Source organism: Chenopodium quinoa, unplaced genomic scaffold (assembly GCF_001683475.1).
Source record: "Chenopodium quinoa cultivar QQ74 unplaced genomic scaffold, ASM168347v1, whole genome shotgun sequence".
NCBI lineage: Eukaryota > Viridiplantae > Streptophyta > Magnoliopsida > Caryophyllales > Amaranthaceae > Chenopodium > Chenopodium quinoa.
The window spans coordinates 974,117-999,190 of NW_018743955.1; positions in this window are offsets into that span (position 1 = coordinate 974,117).

The window sequence follows — 25,074 nt, forward strand, 5'->3', positions numbered from 1 at the left end:
TGCTACAATATCCAAATGGAGTGAGTTTCGGGTTTGCCCTGCTACTTGCTGCTGCCCCTAATCCTACACCCCACGTTTCACCTTATCCTCCCCCACACCAAAACACCACACTCCCCTGTTCCCACGCATCACACTCCCTGCTCTTCCCCTGCTACCAGCCCACGCTTATCTAACAACCAATAAACCACCAAAACACCTTCATCCACCTCGCACAACCCCACAACAACCATCAGCACCCACAAACCGCATCTAGTAGCCCTGACCCACCTTCAACTACCACCGCAATCAACTTGCCTCAACCGTCACTAGCAGCAGTCGCGCAATTTCCGGCAACAGCACGCCGTAGCCCTGCCGCAGCAACAATCCTCCTCACCGCACTCCTTCTTTCCTGCAATTCCCGGCTACCGCAACCACCAATCAAAGCCACCGCACACAGCAGCAGCCCCAAATCAGAGCAACCCGCAACCCAAAGCTCCAATTCATCTCCATTCTCGATACCCTTCCGAGCGGGCACTCACTCCACCAAAGCGGCCGCTCCATTTCGTTCAATTTCTCCAATTCGAGGCAGAAGGTATGAGCAGCCTGTCACGTGCCGACTACTTTGCCCTAGTCACGCACCGTGCGCCACCCGCTTACAGTCCGTCGTAAGACGAGTCAGGCTTTCTCCTTGGCACTTACTCCTTGTGCCCACGTAGCACAACTCCTTGTGCTGCTAGTATAAGTTTGCTAGCACGATCCCTTTGTGCTAACAAGTCCCCTTTGGTTGAACTAAGCACTCACCCTTAGTGCCTTAGTCCGAATTTACGACTAAGTGTCGTAGACAATTGAGCACCCAAGCTATCACCCTTGCTGGTATGCCCGATCACTCACTTGGCACCCTCGTGCCTTAGTTTTCCTCACACTCTCTAAGTGTTGGAAGGAAAGGATTGAGTTGCAAGAGAACACAAGTGCTTAAGAAAGGCTTTTTGTATTGCTCTCAACTTATAGCTCTTAACTTGTTGATCTCTCAACTTGAATGTACAAATGATGCCTTGGAGCCTATTTATAGTGCTCCACCCTACTTACTCTCTTTCTCTAGAACGTTCCTAACCTCCTCAAATGGAGGGTTCTAGACTACAACAATCTAGAGTGTTCCCACCTCCTTAGGAACTACATACATGGAGGTTTCTACAAGCTTCCAACCTAGAATGCTAAGGACTAACCTAGAACATTCTAGAACTTTACATTCAAAATGTACATACATAGAAGGCCCTAGAGACTTCTAAGATGCACTGGATGAACCTTGAATATTCTAGAGACATCCTCTCTAGAATACTCCTCCAAAAGAACTCCGTAGATAGCTCCGGAACCTTCTAGAAGCTTCCCACGTTTCCCGGGCTACCTGCTGCACAAACCTGTATTTCGGGACCTTGTCTCAGAAAACTGACACCACCATCGTCTTCCTTGGCCCAAAATACGGTGGACCCCCAAATTTGGGCCCATTTGGACTTCATTTGGGTCTCCAAACGACCCATTATTGTGTTATTGTCAAGTGGGTGTTCACTAGGATTTTAAGCAAGGTGTAATATAAAGCTCTTTAGGGGGAAGTGCTTACCTGAGCACCAAGGCAAGCCCCCTAGCCTCGATTGTTGCCTTGCTGCCTAGTGACCCTCTTGACGCCCATCCTTGGTGTGGGAGATGACCCGTGACAAGCCGCTCCAATGGGTATGGGCGACCGCTCCATCTTTATCGAGCTTAATTGTACGGATTAATGAATTTGTGCGGCTGCGATTTATTTGATTAATCCAACAGTCGTGTTTTAATGATGCTTGATGATGATAATGTTGATGATTGAAAATGACGGTGATGATTGATGATGGTGGATGGCGGTTGTGATGGATGATTTGTAGAGCAGCAGCACGAAGAGGGAGAAGGGGGTCTGATTGATTTTTGGGATTTTTAGGGTTTTATTTTCCCTGTTTTTTATTTTCTTTTAATTCTATTTTTATTTCTTTTTCAATTTATTTTCTTTTCTTTATTTTATTTTCTTTTCTTTTGGTTTTCTCTTTTCTTTTTCTTTTATGTAGCTTTGTATAAATACCCATTTTTGGGGATAATTAAGATTCATCTATTATTCTATTTACTCTCTGATTAGTTTTTAGGAGAGCTTCTCTCTCTTAGGTTTAGCTTAGGATTAGGGTAGTTTAGAGAGAGAAAGTGAGGGTTTCACCATTGTTGAACTTGGATTTTGAACAAGAAATTGATCATCTTTTCTATAGATTTTCATCTTCAATCAATGAGAATCTCTAACTCTCTCTCCTCTATTTTTATTGCTATTTTTTATTATTGTTTTAGTTGTTGGTATTACTTGTTAATCATGTTGATTCTTGGTTATTTGTTGATTAATCTTGTTATTGTCATGATTAGTGAGTAATTTCCCCATTAAGGGGATGGTTGTGGTGTAGTTGGATCTTGAGCATGTTCTAGGGTTTAGAGTTGATTTATTTGTGATTAAAGTCTTTATATGCTTGATATTCTTTAATCTTCTTGCAAGTGCACATTGTTGGTTGATTAAAGGTGAATCTTTGCTAACAAGGAACGGAAGTTGACTTAGCTAGGGTTCATTATTATCGATTGTTATTTAATAGTACCTCCCAATATATGGTTCTAGTGTGGAAACATAGAGGTTATGTTAGGAGAAGCCGATTAACCCCGGAAGGCGGTTAGATTGGGCCTTACTTTGATATTCGAGCATGTTTAGTTCAAAATTAATTCAACTTCTATGCCTTTGTTATGCTTGAGTGATTGCTACTCCTAGACCATATCCCTTAATGTTTTATCTCTAGTTTTAGTTTGTTTAGACCTTTAGTTTACTTCCCTTTATCCCGGACTAGCTTAGTTGTTGATAGCATTTGGTAGTGTTTAATCGTTCCCTGTGGTTCGACCCCTCTTCTTGCCATATACTCGTATTAGGTTAGTTGAGTGTTATAAATTGTATTTGATCTAGGGATAGTCGTCTAACGACGCAATTATTTCCTTTGTCAGGGAACATACCTTGAATTCCACCAAAACCCCGAAATTAGCTTGAATTTGGGTTTTAAAGTTGAAATTCGACCATCTAGAGTTTTCATGGTCGAATTTGACATGAAAAATTTGTAGTTTGTTTTTGAAATTAAAACCCTAAAGTTCCATGTTCGAAGTCCACAAACAAAAACAATTTCGTGAGAAAGAAAGAACAAAGAAAAAGAGAACGTGAAAGAAGAGAGGAGAAAAGGATAGAGGAGAGAGAAGGAGATCGAAGAGAAATAGGGAAGAGAAAAGGAGAGAGATGGAGAACGAGAGAGATGGAAGAGGAGAGAGAATGAGAAAATGAAGGGAGATGGAGCTAAGGGGGTGGGCAACTACTTAGTAGTTAGTATTTTTAGATTTTTTTTAAAGAGATGGGGAGCGGTTCGATGTTCAAACTACTTCCCATTGCAACATTTTGGAGCGGTTCACTCATAACCGCTTACCATTTGTATGCTTTACCTATTTTTTTTTGGGTGGATTTTTAGAAGTGGAATTCAATAACCGCTTCCCATTTGTGGCTTCCAAATTGCTTTTTTCTACTAGTGTATATTTAAAAAAAATTTATTTTGCCATATGTATGTCTTTCAACCATTTGATTTTGAGTAGGCTAGCAAAAATTCATGTCGTATCCATCTTCGTGCTTGATCTTGTGTCAAATTTTGTTCACTAAAAACTATCAAAAACTATGTAATTTTTAAAATTATAATTAAATCAAACTTTTACTTTTGAGTACGCCTGTAAAAAATGTTCATGTTTAGTCCCGTGCCAATTTCATATTGTTCACATAATCTATCAAATAATGTAAAATGTAAAATAATTTCATAATTTGACCACTTTATCTAAAACAAGTCGTGTTCATGTTGATTTCCTATGTGTCGATTTCATGTTTTCTCTCAGTAACTTTGTGCTCGTGTCGTAACAGTTCTTGTCGTGTTAGAGATTGCAAGCTGTACTTTTAAGTTTTTTAGTTTTTATTACTTTTTTTCTAAAAACTTTATATTTTTTTAATTAAATTAATTCATTAATAAAAGATCATACAACATCTACAAATGATATCTAAATTAACAAACACCTAAAATTAATCAAAATAAATAAGAGCGAGTTTCCTTTATCAAAACTACAATCGTTGAATAGATCTTGCACTATGGTTATGACTCGCAGTATCACACACATCGCTGGAATATACATTCTTTTTGGAGAGACGGACTAACGATTTTTTTGTAATCGTATGGATGATTTTCATCTAATTCATTTAAATGTACTTGAAAATTTGGTAACTGCTGTGATCCCGCACATATCTTTACTAACGAATTGATAATAGGGAAAGAAATATTACCTTTTTAATAAACCCTAACACACAAACAAACACTAAACCAAAAAAAAAAAGAACTAAGAAAAACTAACGAGTCCACCATAGGAAGACACTGCATCCACAATTGGGAGACAGTCAAACATCTATACTACATGTGTAGATTTATTGAAACTTAAATAGCTAAACCAAATAAAAGTAAGAGAATAGAGTCGAAAATAGTCTATTATGCGAAAAACTTAGAGTATTTTCGGCTTAAACAAACAGATTTTAGAAAACCTTATAAGAGAAGAAGAAAGGAGAGGATATTTTTTTTTATAACTTTTTTGTTTTAACTTTGTCATAGTTATAGTCGTCTTAGCTATGACATGTTTGTTGTTTGGTTTTAATTTAATTTAATTTAATTTAATTTTGTTTGCGATAGTTATAATTATCTATATCCATGAGCTATGACACACTTGAATCCTTTTTTTGTTTTACTTTTTTTTTTAAATGTTAGTTATAGTTATCTATAGCTATGACATTATTTAGCTATATTATACAACCATATGCAATCAATATATACACTACTATACTTACACTACTAAAACAACAGAAAAAAAAAGTATACACTACTTGTAGACACCCAATTGTGTCTCCCCAAAACGAAACCCAGTAATGAATATCTTTCACTACGAATGATAATTGAATGAAGTGAAAGTGTGAAAAGTCTAGTGTTGCGACAGTTTTTTTTATTTAAAATCATTCTTTCTGTTTTCAAAAAACCTGCTCTATTTATGAAAATAGCCAGTCCAATTTAGTTTGTTCCATGATAAGTGTCCAATAACAGTGTAGTTGAATTGGGCTGGAAAAGAGCTTTCCAACGATATATTATAAGCTTAATTCCGATGAATATTAAGGATGTTATGGCCAAAATACTAAGTTGGGTCCAATTTGGTTCTTACATGCGGCCTAATGATCAAGAGGAGGGCGTATTGTTAATTATTATTCCTAAACCTATTAGGATTGATGATAGTCTTTTAGAATTATCTAGAAGGTTCTCATAAATCCTAATGGGATTAGGATTGATAATTATATCTTAAAGATCTTTACTTGGAATAAAATAAGTGTTTTTATGAAAATACGATTTTCACCTTAAACACGCATTTTACGACTTAATAATATTAAGAAAAGGATTCTGCGTGGAAAACATGTGATTTTCTAAAACAACACCTGGTGTTAAAAGCCGTCGCCTGGCGCTAGAGTGCAGCGCCTAGCGTTGAACCTGTCGCTCGGCGCTGGCCCTGACGTCTGGCGACATGAAGTGTTTTATTCCGTTTGAAATTGATGTGTTTTCTATTGGTTTCCGGACTATTTTTCTATAAATAAGGTCCTTGACCTCTGTTTTCAAATCATCCACAACCCAAAATTCTCTAATTCTTCTCTTCTCTCTCTTAAGCATTAGCTTATTCTTTCTCTCTCTTGTTTTCTAAACTAGCCTTTCTCAAAATACACAATATCGCATTCACAAATCTAGACACACCTAGCCAAGTTCAAAATTGTCTTCGTCCTAGACGTGAATGGTTGATACTTTTCTGAGGGTTTGGTTCCAAATCCAATTTCTAAACTCTTTTCAATTAGTTAATTTAAATTATTTGATTCAATATTTTAATTGAAGTTTACTAACGCGTGTATTTTGTTATTAGGAAGAGGTACGAGGCATCAAAGTATGTAATCTTATTGCTCTATTCTTGTAGAAAACATGCTTAGATTGTTTTATTAATTCCTAGAATCCTAGTATCATGTTAGGATATTATTATTGCTTTCTAGTATCATGCTTAGGTTGCCTTTTCCTTCTTTCAATATCATGTTAGTGCCATGTTAGGGTTAAAGCTTTGATTTTTATTGTTTAGTGACATGCTAGGGTTTGTTAGTATCATGCTAGGGTTTGTTATTAATCTTGTTAGTATTATTAATATGGTTGTTATGATTGTTGTAATTATGATTAATTATTATGTTGCTTGATATATATTATTTATTGTTATTTCTTGATCATGCCTTTTATGCAGGTTTAAAGGGAATTTGTACTTGAAATCACGCTTAATAAGATAATTAATAAATTGGTTTAGGCTAATATGATTTCAATTCAAGTGATCGCCAATAATAGTTTTATTTGTGCATTAATATTCAACCAACATAGATTTAACAGGTTTAGGGTTAATCTAATGATTGCATGTTAGTCAGAAATCGCACATAAATATGAGAAGAATAGAGTAGAGGCCTATTTTAGGGCGGGTTCAATCTCTTTTAGATTGGATTCTTACCCTCATCCCCGAATATCCAGTCATGGTTCCAGACCACTATGGAGTTAGCAATCTCATGGATCGTGAAGGGGTGTAACCTTCACCCTGTCAACGGTTTACAAGTTCCTAAAACTTTTTAGCGACTCTTTTGCTCTAGCTTTCTTCCCTTTGGATGCCACCATGCTTAAGTTTATGATCGCAGTGAGGTTCAAGTTTGGGATGCTTGAAATATTCCCTACATTACTATAATTACAAACCAAGTTGTCTGTTGCGTGCGTTGCACATGGTGGTTCAAATAGTAATTATAACAAAAAAAAAAAAGATTCGAACGATAAGAAAAAGATCATAACTTGAATGGAAATAAAACTGACTTTGACGCGTCACGCTGGGTCTGACGTGCCGCGTTGGGTGTCGACACGCCACATTGGTCCTGGCATTGCGCGATAGTTCTAAAAAAGATATTAAATCCGTACGGAGTTTGATTTCTAAATGTCAATTTGACAAATAAAAAAAAAAAAAAAAAAAAAAAAAAATGTCAAGTTGGACAAGCGTTCTCTATAATCAAATAGAACGCCTTTAATTGAGGACCGTTTTGTAAGTCGAATTAAATAGAACGTCCCCTTTATTAATAGTCTATTTGATTTATCAGTTACTCGTACTACTTATTGTATTTAACCCACCATTCCACTAGTCAAAACCCTAACCCTCATATTTGTTCCTGACTCCCTTTTGCCGCCTCCTCACCTCCTTATCTCTATTTTCTGCCTCTCTCCATCCAACTACACATTCTCTTAGTAGAAATTCTTCCTTTACCTATTTCCTTCATACTTAAATCTATTAGATTGAACAAAGTCTAAGATATGGATCTCCCATCCCATTATTCGTTCTTCTCGTGCGGGTCGTCAGGTATTTTTTCCCCTAATTTCTTTGATTTTTTTTTTTCGGGGTTTTATAATGAAAATATTGTAGATCTATGCTTTTGTATTCAAATTCAAGGAATTGTGCTTGTTGGGTTATTTTCAAATCACTAAAGTTGTCTTTGTGATTGTGTTACATCATATGATTTTTATGAGATTGATTGATGGAATTTCTCGATTTTTGAATTTGATATTTAAATTTTGTATATTTTTTTTGAAGATATTAGATTATATGAATCTTGAGACTATGCGTCTACCCTCGGCGATCTTTTTTTCAAACTTGTTCTACTTATTGACATATTTTCATATACCTCCATCTAGCTTCAACTTTCTCGCTATCTCTTTATCTTGGATCAATTGTATATTCTCTGACATTATAGAATTTTCTTTTGCAGGTCTAATTTTGAGAAGCAGAAACTTATTCAATTGGAGAATGTATTGATTCTTTTGGTTCATTATTTTTTTTAATCTAATATATGACGTGAATATGCTCCAAGTCATTCAGTTCGTTTGATTAATTCTTTGTAAAATATTTGAATTATTGAAATACTTTGTATTAATATGTTGAAGAAGAGTATTGTTGACAATTTTTGTATTTCATCTTTACTTACTGCAAGTATACTACAGTACTAGCTTGTAAAAAAATTTGTAAAAATTAATAAAATGTTGTAATTTTGGTGCTCTATTTATTAATCCATACAAATTAATAATAATTGTTTCAAAGATAATTAATAAATTATTATTATTATTATTATTATTATTATTATTATTATTATAGTTATAATTATAAAATAAAAAAAATTCAAAAAAAAAAAAAAAAGAAAAAAGAGAATTGTCACCTATGTTAGGTGTTCTCTTTTATATGAATACATAACGCTTGCCATAAGCTAACCGTTCTTTTCTCCATGTTTTTTGTTATTTTGGACATAGAATTGGAAGCCGTTAGCTTAGTAAGGCGTTATGTAAGAAATAGAATATAGAATGCCTTCAAGAGGTGTCTATTATTCTTTATAAGGCACCCTAGTTGAAGTACGCCTCTAAGGTGTTCGATATTGCCTATTTTAGGCGTTCATTCGGCTTCGAACTCTTTAGATAAAAGTTCCAAAAGAATCCTAATTGATTTAGGATTGGAAGTATGATTATATAGGGCCTAAATAAAGTATTTCGTCCCCATATAACTATTGGGTTGTAGCTAATAAGGTGGACCTAGGCTTGGTTTAGTATTTTAATCATAAGTTATTCATTTTAAGTCGGATTTATGCTTTTGATATATTGTTGGAAAGCTTTGTTCAAACCTCATCCTACTAAGCAATGATTGGACCGGAAAAATGGGCCAGAATAATTTATTTGTGTTGGACGCTTTCATGGTTTGGACACAAAAGATTTTAAGGACATGAAATAAATGATTTTGGGTATAAAGGCACAAAATGAATGACTTTTGTTAATAACACCTTAGGTAAGGTTAGAACTTTGGTCAAGGCTTGAGGAAACTTCGCGAGATTCTTCAAATCTTTACTAAGCTCGTTAATCAAAACGTGAAAGGTACTCATCATTGAAAATTTTAAGATATAGCAGTTTTTACCTAGCAATGTACAGACAAAAAAACGCAGAAAGAACATGTAGCAGTTTTTTAAAGAACATAAAGTTGTTTTGTAAAGAACATATAACTGTTTTGTAAAGAATATTCAATTTTATGTTTTTTTATACATATAAAGAACATCCGTAATATTTATAAAGAACATGAAAATATGTAATGAACATTATTTATGTATATTCACCGTAATTTAAAAAAAATCAAAGAACATTTCACAATAAGTAATTAACATTATATCACAAATAAAAGTACATTACACTAACAATTAAAAACATGAAAATATGTTCTTTTCACTCTTTTTTTAATATAAATATGTTCTTTTTACTTTAGATATATGTTCATTACTTTTTAATATTATGTTCTTTTCATTACAACGGTATGTTCTTTACATGTGTGTAATATGTTCTTTCCGCGAAACGAATGTACGATGCAAGGTACCCACGCCTGTAGGAACCACACATTGCTCATCATTAAGTTTGGTTTTTGGGGAGACACAATCAGGTGTTTACAATGGCCAACAATCTTCTACACAACCTGGGAATTAGGGGAAACTTGTCAATTACTACCTAAAAAAAGCGTTTTGTAAAATACTACCCCAAAAAAGTTGTTAATTACTATCCCTAAAACTGATAAATTCAAGTGATTGCTACCCTTTCCCTAATCAACTCCTAATTAGGTGATTTAAGCTTTTAATGACATCATTGTCCAGAAATATTGTAATTAGCTTTTTTATTTTTTTTATTTTTTGAGAAAAGCAAAAAAAAAAATTATTAATCACAAAAAAAACAAATATACGGAGGCATCTAAGCCTCTAAGCAATCTACACCTCATCCAAGCTATATCACTAGCTCTAACTTTACAAGAAACTATACTACTAATTCTATAGTATACATCTTTACAGATTTGATCGATGGTGAAATGGTAGGTCGTTGGGCTACCTTCCCCAAACGGTCAAACAAAATTTATACACTCAACTAACCCCTATACAAGTATAGTAGCAAGTCAAGGGTCGAACCCACAGGAATGGTGATTGAAAGTCTATTGTCTTGCGCTAAGCTATTCCGAAGTCGAAAGTGTGGTTGTAAGCTAAAACTAGAACTAATGACAACAAATAAACTTGTAGAAAATCAAAGATGATAAACACTAGGGCTAGGATCATCATGCATTCGTAATGGAGATGGCTAATTGGAGGTCAAATCAACTAAGTCAATCAATGTGAGGGAAAATCAATCATGCAACCAAAAAAGCATATCAAGCTATTCTCCTAGAGGTCTAACTAGCGTCAACTACGATAAACTCTAGCTAGGAAACATCACAAGACACCTCAATCGTGTAAATACAAGCCACAAATCAATGGTCCGTATCAATGTGAACTTACAATGCAATCTAGTGCAACAATCAAAGTTGGCCAATCTTCAATTAATCACACACATGCACATGATTCATTAACCAACTTTAATCACATCATCAACTCTATCAATTATCCCCAATTAACACTAATCCATTACTCATACATGCTTCACCATTACCCTAGCAAGTAAACTACTCACTAATCATAATAATTAAGATCAAAACACAACTAATCAACAATTTAATCATGATTATATTTAAAAACTAAAATCAATACAAAAATCAATGAAAAATCAATCAAACTTCAATCAAACATCAAACAATCAACAATCATATGAAAAACAAATGAAATCAACTAAAATCATACTTATATTGAAATCAAAGATGAGTAATCCTTACAAAACTTGATCAAAGATCAATTGCAATGAAGAAATCTTGAATCATCAACAATACACCATGAATTTCTCTCTTTTCAAACTAGAGTTTCTCTCTCTACAAAATATGATCAAAGCTCTAATTCTCTCTCTAAAAATCTAATGAAAAATATATGAATGAATTCTAGTATGAATCTCTAATCAAAATCTATCTATAAATAGAAGGAAACTACTATATATACAAGGGAGAAGTCGGTTATGACGTCCAAAAATAGACCCACGCCGGTGCGGCCGCACATAGGGGAGAAGAGGAGGAGCACGAGCACAAACCCAGGGGGGTGCGCCCGCACGCGCCTCCTGTGCGACCGCACGCGCCACCTGTGCAGCCACATAGACCCCTTGTGCGCCCGCACCTAGGAGGGTCTCTTCCTTCCCCTTCTTCGACCTTGATCATCCTTGTGCACACAACTTGGTGATGAACATCAAAGTAGGCAGCAAGTATTTGGGCATTTTGGTGGGTTTGAGGCATAAATGATGCCCCTACCGCTTGCGTGCACCGATCTTGAAACTTGCCCTTCGAGTTCCTCTAGACTTGAAGCTCAAAATGCTAGCACAAGGCATCCAATGCGATGATAAATGTTGAAGGGAAGCTCGGAAATCTTTGGATGATCGATCATAACCTAAAAACAAAGGAAAACAAAAAAAATAATAGAGAAAAACAACGAATAAACAAGAAAATGCACAAAATAAAGAAACTAACTACGAAAAGCACAAAGTAAAGAAATAAAGAGCAAAACTAAGGAAAACCAAGGAAAAGAACTACAAAATGAAATAAAATTCATCCAAAAAGAGATAAAATGAGTGCCATAAATGTCACTCATCAAGATTCAATTTACAATACAATCAGGCCTCTGCATCTTAGCATTCCAGATAACATCATTCCTTTACTGCCAGACATTATAAAGCAGAGCTGCACATAAACTTTGCATTACACTATTCTGAAATCTGTTCTTGGCACTCCAACACCACTTGTTACAATCTTCAAGATTCCTAATCTGCATACTAATCTGCAACTTGCCTTGTAGAATTTTCAGCAGCTTTATGCTATAATTGTAGGAGTTTATAGGTAATAATAGCGGAATAAACATTCATATTCATAAAGCACGAACAATAGGAGATAAAGAACAATAGGAGATTAAGAACCTATTTCATAACACATAAAGAATATATAATTGTACCTTTGAAGCGTGATTTCACGTGCGATCGAGCAAGAACAATAGGAGATAAAGAACCTCAAGCGTGATTCGTCTACTTGGTCCACAAGCACAAGTTAAACCTCCACTAATGCTAGTTAGTGGTGATTGAACGCTTAAATCAACCTTCAACGGAGAAGAGAGACACAAACTAACCACGAACCACCATGACGAACACCACGAGCCACCACGAGGGGGCGCCGGACGTACGGACGTGTGAGGAAAGGGGAGGGTCGTGAGGTGAGGAGAGTGTTTAGGGTTTTTGGAACATGGTTGCCTTGATGTCAAATTTACAGTAATTTAATTATGACTTACGGCAACCCTAGGCATGGATCTTATTTATAGACCATATCTATAAATAAGAGTCAATGTCAAGCCCAAACACCTTATCCTAAACAAACTACTCTAGCCCAGCACTCTACATGGTATGTCATAATCTCATGAGGCCCATTAATGGGCCTCTTACTTGTTTAACCCAATACACTTGTTGTGTGACCTCATAAGATCTATTCTATTTGGCTTTGGTCTATTTAACTAGATCAAAGATCATTTGTCATATCTAGCACCAAACAATGATGACCTTAAAGAATGAACTTATTATCTCCATAATAGTGATCCTTGATATATCTAGTAATTGCACTTATCGAAGACATAATTCCTTCAATCTCCCTCTTGTTTGAGACAAGTGCGCAATATTCAAATTCCTTAAGTCAATGTGTGTCGATTTGATAATATGATTGCATCTCATGTCGTGATCATATTAATCTACAAATCTTTTCTTGAAATCTGGGTTAGAATTACAAAACAAATGATTACTATGTAATCTATTTGAGCACGACCATGCATTTTCTAAATTCTCCCTCTTTAAGGGGCCAACACACATTCCTAATTAAATAGGTAGACTCAATCCAATCTTGTGGCAACCAAGGCTCCCAATCAACTCAAGAAGTAACCGGGAAACACCCTTTATAATCTCTAGTTACGGGCAGACGTTTAAGTGTACCACAGTTAAATCAATCATTGAATGGAATCAATGTTCCACTCATGTCAAAAGAATCCACTAATATAGTTGGAAGCTCTATACTTGAACTTTAAAGTACGTCTATAGTTCGATCATGCATCATTCATGCATACCCATGTGATTGACCGAGCTTCACTACGATCCTATAGCCCATGAAACTGCGCTATCCAATCAATCTTACATGCTAGTCCATTTATTGAAATCATTTATGTCCATTTTAATGATTTCGAACTAGGAACTTAAATAATATATGAATTTAGTTCACCGGTGGGGTTTCATTCACCAGGTCGTCAACCAGATGATCCTATTAATTCATAATTATTTTGGACATTTTATTTAATTTCAAAAACCGTAATTAAATAAGATTGAAACTTTGCTTCAATTTATAAACATAATTCTGCAAATTAATGTATTACTTATGTAATATGTTTTCTCAAAACATACACAACTCAAATTACATAATTTGCTTCAATCCAAGAACCTTAGTATGACTCTTGTACCTTGGCCATGGAAGGGGTTAGTATGTGGAGTTCATGAGATATTCTCATAAACAGGAATTTTGAAAGTTCTAAATTTTATAATCATATTCATCTCCATACACTAAGAATTTTCCTTTTTCCTTTTGCAAGGAACTTAAGAATTTCTAATTTGTATTCCAACGTTACATTGGATTTCGATTGAAATCTATCACCACTTGTTCTTAAAACGCTTGAATCAAATGGACGAGTATAGTCCATGACATGCATGATGCATCCTTTGCAGACTGCATAAGGGGCATCACTCAAAACATTAATTTCATCAACCTTTCTCAAAGTATTTAATCATTAAGCAATGTGCCATGTTACATGGGATTGAAACTCCTTTCAATATAATGTTGAACCTTATAAGAATCTTATCAATATAAGCTTCTTAAACAAACTCAAACATCCTTTAAGACCTATCTATATAGATTTTGAATCCCAAATGTACTCATCATCCTCTTCAAGGTTTTTTCATACAAAATGCATTAACCATCACTTGATCCTTCAAGCAATGAATTATTACTCTTTATACTAGACCAAGAAGACTATATAGCTCCCACTAAACATCTTGTATACATAAGACCTTTTTTTCATTTTACGAGAACATCAAACAATTTGATTTACTCACAAAATTAAGAACACTAACTCCATGATGCTATGCATCCCTAGGATTATTAAATCTTCAAACTTTTGATTGGATCATATACAAATCTTCTTTCATGAACAATTTCAAAAAAGCATTTTGAAATCCATTTACCAAATCTTATAAGGTAGAAATCACTAAATATCTTTAATAGATCTTTGCAACATGACTAATGTAAAGGTTTCATCGTAATCATAGTCGCACTATGAATTAGTTGAATCCTTTAACAAGTCTTTGTTTAAGTTAGTGTAGACACCTAAAAATATCTCCCCAAAACCAAACCCGATGATGAACAACCTTTCACCGCCACTATTGGTCGGGTTCAGTATTTAATCCCGAGAGTGCTTAAAAAATTGTATTTTATTAAATTCATATTTTTGAACAGTCCATGGATTAGTCTTGATGTTTGGTAAAAGCATAGTTTTAATTTCAGCCCAAACTTATTAATTAATTCTAGCCCAAAGCTTTTTTATTTTATTGTTTTATTATTTGTTTTTGGCCCAAACCCTTTATTTATTTTTATTTAATTATTTTCTTATTTTAGCCCGAATAATAAAAAGTCAGAAAAGGCCCGAAATTGTCAATCGGCACTTAAAATGCCGAAGGAAATTACGGTTAAAAATGTATTTAGACGGAAAAACGGGCTGAAATTTCCCGCGCCACGGCAGGTACCTACCGTGTCACGGGAATCCTTCCCGTCTGACGGTGGGATTTCCCGTGACACGGGAAGTCTGCCGTGACACGGGACATTCCGTGTCTTTTCCGCGTAAACCCTTGACGCGTTTTCTATCCCGTTTTTTGAAAATTTCCCGCGTCACGCCAAAAGTATACCGTGCCACAGGAAAGTGTACCGTCTGATGGTGGGGCTTCCCGTGTCACGGTACAATTTGACCGTGTCACGGGATACTTTTTTAGGGTTTATATCATTTTAGGGTTCCGTGTGCTCCCTCAGCACATTTTCCCTATAAATACCCCCCTCATTTCTGATGTACGGGGGCACCGGGTAATTCTCTTATTTTATTTTCTCTCTTCTATGCTTTAGCCTAATCACTAGCCTAACCTTTTCTACTTCAAAATTTCTTCTTCAAGTACTCAAAGGAGTCCATACTTCACTCGTGGTTCCATCCTTAAGCCTAGGCGTGAAAGGTAGAATTGTTTGAGGGTTTGGCCCCAAAATCAACTTTACTTTATTTAATTTAATTTAATTTAATTTAATTATTGCTTTATTATTTCCTTGAATTTACTAACTCGTTTATTATTTTGTAGTTGCAAACAAACAGAATCAAAGTAAGAGTCATGCTCCTTTTATTTTTATTACTTTTCTAACGATTTTATGTTGTTGGAATTGTGATTAAATTGGTTCCAATATTAATGTTGTTTTATTATATTTTTATTGATCACCATATTGCATGTTTAAAGGGAATATGTAATTGAAAATCACGCCTAATAAGATAATTTGGACAACCGGTTTAGGATCCTGTTTAATCTTATTGTTTAATCAAGTGATCACAAATATTTTAGAATTATATGTTGCATTAATATTCAACCAATTTAGTTAAATAATAGTTTGGAGCAAATTGAATATTCTGTTTGTATGCCTTTGAGATCGCAGGAATGCTTTTCACTATAAGAATCGAGTAGAGGCCAATAAGGGCGAATGTGACTCCATGACTCACTTCGTACCATCATCCCCGATCCTCCTTTCGTGGTTTCGAACCATATGGAGTTAGTAATCTCATGGATTATGAATGGGGTGTAACCTTCACGGGTCAATCGTTGTTGCCTATCGTTGTCCCTTATCGTGGTTGCCTTTTATGATCCGTGAACAGTTTACAAATTCCTTAAAAACTTGTTGGCGGCTCCCTACTTTATTCGTCCCTAATCGTTGTCCCTAATCGTAATGTCAATTCTCACTTCCTATGAGTGCCAAACATATTCACTTCATTGTTGGTTGCTTTTTGGTTGTTCTGTATACGTCTTCTTTGACCCGAGTGGGCGTTCTGATGAGATTTCTGTTAAGGTATGGCGTAGAAAAACTCATTAGTCATTTTCAAGTTTCCCACGGTGATATAATATCTTTTCAAGAAAATTACGCGTGCATAAATAGGCAGATTTTTTGTACCGCATAAGAAATGTCTGGTCTCGTGAAAGTGAGATATTGGAGAGCTCCTGCTAGACTGCGAGCAAGGGGCAGCCTTATTGCAGTTCCTTCCCCCCCAAGGGGGGCTTCGGGGGGATATGGTCCGATTAATCGGCGCGTAGGCGCACTTCGAGCGAAGCCTACAATTTGGCGACTCCATTGGGGAGGATTCTTAATTATTTATCGATTTGAGTAATCGGTATTTAATTAAGATGAGTGGATGAGACTTGAAAGATTCTTGAAAAAAATATTCCTGTGATTAATTTGGCATTTTTGCATCTGCATAGACATTTTAACGTCGCATTCAGGTCTGTCCCGTAGGAAAAATTGGATAACTTGGTTGCGCGCGAAGGAAAACAGGGCACCAGTGAGATCTTCTGACTGCCGTGCCACGGAAGAATCTGCCGTGTCACGGCAGTCCTAAAATCAGTCCGGTGGCTTATTTTCTTTCCTCACAGTCAACTTCCTTCGATTTTTCTGAAAAAAAACGTATGTGTTCTTCATGCGTCTTAGCCCTGGGGGATTTAAGCTCTATCGACCCAAAAACGCTCATGGCAATAAGGGTTCATCCGAGTTATTAAATCCACCCAAACCATAGAGTCGAGTTCGATTTCATCACGAACTCGTGGAGCCGCCCGTTGGCATACACCCTCAAGGGAGGCTGCCTTGCTAACGCGTCCAAACTCTTAACCATGGTACCCTTTTGACACCCAAAGCTTGACCAATAGTTGAACATAAATCTCGACTCTAGGTTGCGAACTTTTTTTACATCATCGTGCCTAAATGCTATGTGGTTATTTGTGCTAACCTTCATGTGTTTTCTCTTTTGTTTAACCCATGACCGAGGGTTTTTATTCTCACATAGTAATTAGTACGGACCTAAAATCGGTTAAAATCTGGAAAAATCACAAAACTGACCTGGAACTGCGCACCGTGTCACGACATTTTCTGTCGTGCCTCTGTGAACAGTGCCGTGACACGGGGCTGTCTGCCGTCTGACGGTAGACTGCACCGTGTCACGACAATCTGTACCGTGACACGGTGCCCATGAAAGTGTCCTGTCAGTCCTTTTTTTGATTTTTGTGCGAATGCTGTGTCCAGTTTTGTGTCGTGTCTAGCTATACGGTCAAAACACGCGTCTATAACCTCACTTAATCACTCACACATTATGTTCACACACTTTTTTTTAAGTCGTGCACCACCTTTTGACCGTGTTTTAGGGAAGACTTGTTTTTTGTGTCTTTTTTTTTTCGGAGTAAGTCGGATGGTATCCTCCCATATGTTTTTTTTTTTAAAAAAAAATAGAATTTCAAAACTATAGATTTTTTTTTAATAAAAAAAAATTTCTTTATTCCTTTTTTTTTTAAATCCGGATGGGTTAAGGTTAAGTTTGGTCATTAAAGGTGTGTTTGTTTCGGTGTCACGGCACTTGGTCAAGAAGCAGGGGTAGATTGTTACGGTTCGAGTCCATACCTCAACAACATCTTATACCAAAGAGGCGTACAAGGTAACCACCTCAATCATCTCCACAAGATCCATCTCCAGTCTACTTTCAACCAATGGCCACTAAGGAAGACATTGAGAACCTCAACAGGACAATTGAAAGATTGTCTGACATGATGCAGACACTCACCACTAGATTCAGCACTAATCAGAACAATGTCACTACTGCTGCACTGGACAAGATTAAGGAACAGATGAGCAAGGTTTCTAAAGAGTTCACTTATGTGGAACAGCCTGTCACCTCTTCGTCCATAAGAGACAAGCTTCCTCAGAAGTTTTCCACTGCTGACATTCCAAAATTCAAGCCTACTGATAATCCGCTTTTCCATTTGAAGGCTTTTTCTGCAACTATGGCTCTTAAGGGAGTAGAAGTGACACTCTTCCCTACGGTGTTCCCTCTTTCCTTAGAGCATGCCTGTCAACAGTGGTTCTATTCTTTGGAATCCAAACATGTCACGACTTGGGAGGATGTTGCTGAAAGCTTCATGAATCGTTACAAGTGTAACATCCAGGCCAAGACTTCTGAACGTGAACTCTCCATTCTCAAACAGTAAGAGAATGAAGGCTTCACCACTTACTTAAGCAGGTGGAGGGAAACAGCTGCGCTCCTGGTGGATCCCCCCAAGGAGAAAGAAATGGTTCGCTTGTTCATTGCCAATCTGACTCATAAGTACAAGCAACACTTGAAGTTTTTGCCTCTAAGTACCTTTGAAGCTGTATACGATATTGGAATCAATATCGAAGATGAACTGATGAAGTCTGTTGGTAGCAACAATAACAACAGCACTTGGAAAAACAAGAAGAACGACACTCCTTCTTCTTCGTCTTCTAAGCCCAAAAATGCTACCAACAATATCAATATCAATGATGTGCTGGCCCTTAATGCTCCTCCTCAAAGATTCCAAAGGCAAAGGAGGGTTTACACGCCTTTGGGAATGACTTATGATGCTGCTTATGACCGTTTGCATGGTCAAGGACTGATTATGCCAATCGGACCATTTCCAGAACCTTGGCCAGAGAATAGGACCGCTAGCTATGACCCCAATGCTTATTGCAAGTTTCATCAAGGAAAGGGTCATAATACTGAGAAGTGTTGGAGGCTGAAGGATGCAATCTAAGATCTGATCGATGCTAATCAACTTCATGTGCCTCCAGGGGGCAAGAAGCCTAACATTCAAACAAGTCCTCTTTCTGATGTTTTGGCTATCATGGGGGATGAAGTCTCCTTTGATCCGTCGATACTCATTCAACCTGTGAATGAACCTCTACTGGAAGTTATATTTATCTCAAGTACTGAAGAAGTGAATGGAATTTGGGATAGCGACGATGAAGACGTCTATCTCAAGGATATAGCTTGTTCATCTCTTGGAACCAGTGAAGACGTTTGGGGGGACTTTGAGGTCAAGGTTCTCACCAGAATTCGACGGTTGCAACAACCTAATCCACCTCCACCTCCACCACAATCACATCCGATAGTTGATCCCATCGATCCTGTGAACAGCGATGTGGTCAAACAACTGCAAAAGACCAAGGTGGAGATGAATGTATGGAAGCTTTTGGCCACTTCCCACGAGCATCGAAAGGCTGTGATGAATGCTCTGGTGAAGATAGGAGTTGATGATGACATGACTCCTCAAGGACTAGTCAATTTCTCACTACTAAGTTGCCAAGTACTAGCAATCTGATTTCGTTTTCTGATAAGGATCTGCCCTCGGAAGGGGATCAACATAATAAGGCCTTACACCTCACTGTGGTGTGTAGGCAGATGAATGTTCCTATGAGCCTGGTTCATAATGGCTCTGTAATCAATGTGTGCCCACTCCGTACTGCAAAGAAGTTGGGCATAAAGAATGAAGAATTGACTCCCTCCACTCAAGGGATTCGCGCTTATGATAATACTCGTCGTCAAGCCGTGGGTACTATCATACTGAATATAACTACTGGGGCCATTGAACATCGCACCAAATTTCAGGTGGTAGACATTAAGGCCTCTTTCAATATGTTGTTAGGACGCCCTTGGCTTCATGAGCTAAAGGCAATTCCATCATCGCTGCACCAGAAAGTGAAAGCCATAGTTGGAGGGGTTCCGATTACTATCGATGCTTCTCCTATGCGCATTCAAGTTATTGATACTCCTACCGTCCATGTTGAACATGAAGAAGAAGATGAAGATCTTTAGGGGTTTTCACTAGATGATGTTCTCGTGATTGAAGAAGAGGAAAAGTGCCATCTCGACTTCGATCCCTATTCAAACACCAGTAATAATGCCATTATGAAGAAGCAAGGTCATTTCACTGGAATGACCCTTGGACTCAAGAAGAAAATGGCTGAATCTTGGGGCCATCCTGGTTCACTCAAGAAGGATACTTTTGGCTTGGGATTCAAGCCAACAAAAGAAGAACTGAAACAAGCTTCATTGAAGATGAAGGCTCGCAATAATGCTCGAATCATGAAGACAGAAATGGTCATGGATCCATATTCGTTCACCCTCAATGGCCAGTACATCAAAGAAGGGGAAGACTTCCCATGCTATGAATTCCCTGAACCAGGATTCGAGGTGTTCCTCGATTGTGACTTTGTTAATCAAGACGAAGAGCTCTTCACAACCGAGAAGCCAATAGTCCGTACTCTGATGATCTAGGAATCAACCTCCTTTTTGGAATGGATAAGAATGAGTCCAAGCCGATCCGCAATGATAATTCCGAGCTCGTTCAAGCTGTCATAGCAAACAAGGATTTTGACCCCTCCGAGTTGATCGTCTAAGCTGACAACATTTCAAAGGGATGGCGCAAGACATTGAGGATCACTACGCCGAGTGGAGAGAAGTTGGAAATAACCGCTGGGGAGGGTTCCATGTTTGATGAGTCTGAGTCGTCGGGTCCGAGTCTGAGTCTAAGTCTGTAGACGAGTCCTTAAAGTCTGAGGCCGACCCTCTTTCTGCTATAGAGTTCAATCCTGAGTCCCTTGTTGAGTCCTCTCTTTCTAGTCCTAATAATTCTGGTGAGGTCGCAGCCGACCTTGCCTCTCTTGATGTATTAGCCAATGAATTCAATAAAATGAGTACCTTTGCTTACGATGCGTCTCATTCCCCTAGCCCTGATCAATATTGCTTTGCTATGATAAAAATGACAAAGAAATAATAAAAGCAATGGAAGAACACGAAAATAAAACAGCAGTCATCGAAGATACAGAAACAGTTAACATTTCCAATAATACGACTATTAAAGAAGTAAAAATTGGATTAACACTAAGTCAAGATGAACGCAAAGAGCTAATTAACTTGCTTAGTGAATTTGTTGATGTATTTGCTTGGTCATACCAAGATATGCTAGGAATTGACAGGGACATAGCTCAGCATACGATACCACTCATTCCAGGTATGAAGCTTGTCAAACAAAAGTTGCGCCGTATGAAACCGGATGTGGCTCTCAAAATCAAGGAAGAAATCAGGAAGCAGTTGGCCGCAGGTTTCATCAGAGTATCCAAATATCCGGAATGGATAGCAAATGTGGTTCCAGTTCCAAAGAAGGATGGAAGGGTCAGAATGTGTGTTGATTACAGGGATCTCAATAAAGCAAGCCCAAAAGATGGGTTCTCTCTACCTCACATTGACATTCTGGTCGATAATACAACAAATCATGCACTCATGTCATTCATGGATGGTTACGCCGGATATAATCAGGTATTGATGGCCGAAGAAGACATGGAGAAAACCACATTCATCACGTAATGGAGTACATATTGTTATACGGTAATGCCATTCGGGTTGAAAAACGCGGGTGCCACCTACCAAAGAGCAGCTACGGCATTGTTACACGACATGATGCACAAAGAGGTGAAGGTCTATGTCGATGATATGATCGTTAAGTCTAAATATCGCCCAGGCCATATTATTGCACTTCGCAGGTTCTTTGAAAGACTCCGTAAGTACAACATGAGATTAAATCCAGCAAAATGCGCATTCGGAGTCACGTCAGTCAAATTACTTGGATACGTGATCAGTTCTCGAGGGATTGAAATAGATCCTACAAAAGTAAAGGCGATCATGGCCATGCCACCACCCAAAAATGAGAAGGAAATTCGAGGTTTCATTGGAAGGTTGCAGTATATAAGTAGGTTCATATCAAAGCTCACAGCGATATGTGAACCTATATTCAAGAAGCTCAAGAAAAATGTCCCGGTCACATGGGATGACGACTGCCAAAATGCTTTCGACAAAATCAAAGAGTATTTGGCAAATCCACCCGTGCTAGCGCCAGCAATACCTGACTTTCCTCTTCGACTCTACCTTACGGTCACAAGAGAAACGATGGGGGCAATGCTAGCACAAGAGATAGAAAGCAAGGAGAATGCAATCTATTACTTGAGCAAGAAACTTCAAGGATATGAGACGCGATACACACCACTTGAGAAGTTGTGTCTCGCACTTGTATGGGCCGCACAGAAACTAAGACATTACATGCTCACTCATACAGTGCAAGTCGTGTCCAAGATGGATCCTCTCAAATACTTGTTTGAAAAAGCAACACTCAATGGCAGATTATCAAGGTGGATAGTCAATCTTGCTCAGTTTGACTTGAGATTTGTGCCACAAAAAGCCGTCAAAGGTTCTGCGGTTTCTGACCTCTTAGCAGACTTTCCGCTAGAAGAAGATGAGTACAATTTCCCTGACGAAGATTTACTCATGACCGAAGATAATAGCTGGACGCTCTATTTCGATGGAGCTTCAAACCAAAAGGCATGTGGTGTAGGAGTCTTGCTCATATCACCCAATGAAGAGCACATCCCAATTTCCATGAAGCTCGACTTTGATGTCACCAACAATGCCGCAAAATATGAAGCATGCATTTTGGGGTTAGAAACAGCTGTCACCTTGGGAATTAAGAAACTCAGAATCTATGGTGATTCTTCACTAATCATTAACCAAATCTCCAAGAGATGGAAAGTGAGAAGTGAAAGTCTCGCTACGTATCAAGCTCATTTAGAAACTCTCACGGAGCAACTAGATGAAGTGGAGTATACGTATTTGCCAAGAGAAGAAAACCAATTCGCCGACGAACTAGCTAAATTAGCATCAATGGTGCGAATTCCAACTGATACAATCAGAATGCCACTGACCATAGAAAGAAGATATGAGCCGGCTTATGTTCATGCACTTGATGATGAACAAGAACCACAAGAAGAAGATGAAGAGCCATGGTATACAGACATCCTTAATTATGTGACAAGAGGAGAATACTCACCTAATACTGATAAAAGGGCACGCCGTGCTTTGAGGCTCCTGGCCTCACAGTATGTGCTCATCAGGGGAGAACTCCACAAGAGAACTGCAATGGGAAGAAATCTCTTATGCATAGCCAAGAAAGAAGCACATAAAACCATGGAAAACCTTCATGCCGGTATATGTGGAACGCACATGAATAAAAAGATGTTAGTCCAAAAGATTCAACGACAAGGTTACTATTGGACTACTATGGAGAGAGATTATCACGAATACGTCAAGAAATGTATGAAGTGTCAAGTCTACGCTAACTTGCAGCATGTTCCACCTTCGCTTCTCTACACGTATACTTCTCCATGGCCTTTCTCCACTTGGGGCATTGACATCATTGGAAAAATAACACCACCAGGACAAGGAGGGCAAGAATTCATTCTAGTAGCAATCGACTATTTCACCAAATGGGTCGAAGCAGCCTCATATGCTAAGCTGACAGCGAAACATGTGGCTCAATTCATTGAGAGAAATATCATATGCCGCTATGGGGTACCACATGAGATGATCAGTGACAATGGAACACATTTCCAAGCCGAATGTGCGGAATTATTACAGAAATATCATATCAAGCATCACCGATCATCACCTTACAGACCACAAACAAATGGTGCAGTCGAATCGGCCAACAACAATGTGAAAACTATCATCGAAAAGATGGTAGAATATTACAAGGATTGGCCAAATAAGCTACATTTCGCCCTTTGGGGTTATCGAACCTCTGTTCGTACATCAACGGGGGCTACCCCTTTCTCTTTGGTCTATGGAGTTGAAGCTGTACAACCAATCGAGCTTGAAGTCCCTTCTCTTCGAATCGCATTGGAAAGCCAACTAGATGAAGTCGACTGGATTAGAGCAAGATACGATGAACTGGTCTTACTTGATGAAAAACGCTTGGCAGCTTTGCATCATGTCCAAACCTACCAACAGCGTATGGCGCGACATTTTAATAAAAAAGTCAAGAACAGGAATATCAAAGAGGGTGACTTAGTGCTTAAGGCACTTCGTAAAAATGTGTTATATCCAAGAGGAAAATTCAGACCGAACTGGTTAGGCCCGTACTTTGTTAAAGCCATCCTGTCTGGCGAAGCGGCACAATTGGTAGACATGGACGGTAACGACTTCCATAATTTAACCAACTTGGATCAACTCAAGAAATTCTATGCCTAGTCCTTTTTAGGATACGTAGGCAACCCCTCAAGGGGGCCCGGCCACTTTAAAAAATAAAAATCCTCCCTCTTTGACCAAATATGCGCGTCAGTTCAGCATTACGTCAAAAACAAAAGGGGGAAATTGCCGCGACACAGGACAATCCACCGTGTCACGGTACTGTTCACCGTGGCACGGTGACCCTGAGCGCAAAAAAAAAAAAAAGAATTGCCGGGGCGCGGGAATTTGTACCGTGTCACGGGATTTTTCACCGTGACACGGTGGAATTTCAGATTTTCCTTTTTTTTTGTGACGCGTTCGTTACGAATTCATTGTTTGTACGAGTTTTTTTTTATTTTCGTTCTTCCATTACGTTCGACTCCTTGACTCAGATAAATAAATAATAAATAAGTCATTGTAATTTTTATTTCTTTTAAGGCTGAAATAAATGTGCTATTATTATTAAAATAAATACGACTACAAATATTGGCATCATATGCCTTATTTTAAATAAAAATTATAAATCATAAAAAGCAAAGCATTATTGATCTAATATCGCTTTTCTTTAGGAACATCCTTTTCTTGGTCAATTAGGTCGGCCTTCACCATTAATGTGTCTTTCGTAGCCCGAACCGTCACACCCCTAGTCGAACTTTCACCCCTTTCACCTTTCTTGAATTTTTTCAGTTGTTTCTCCC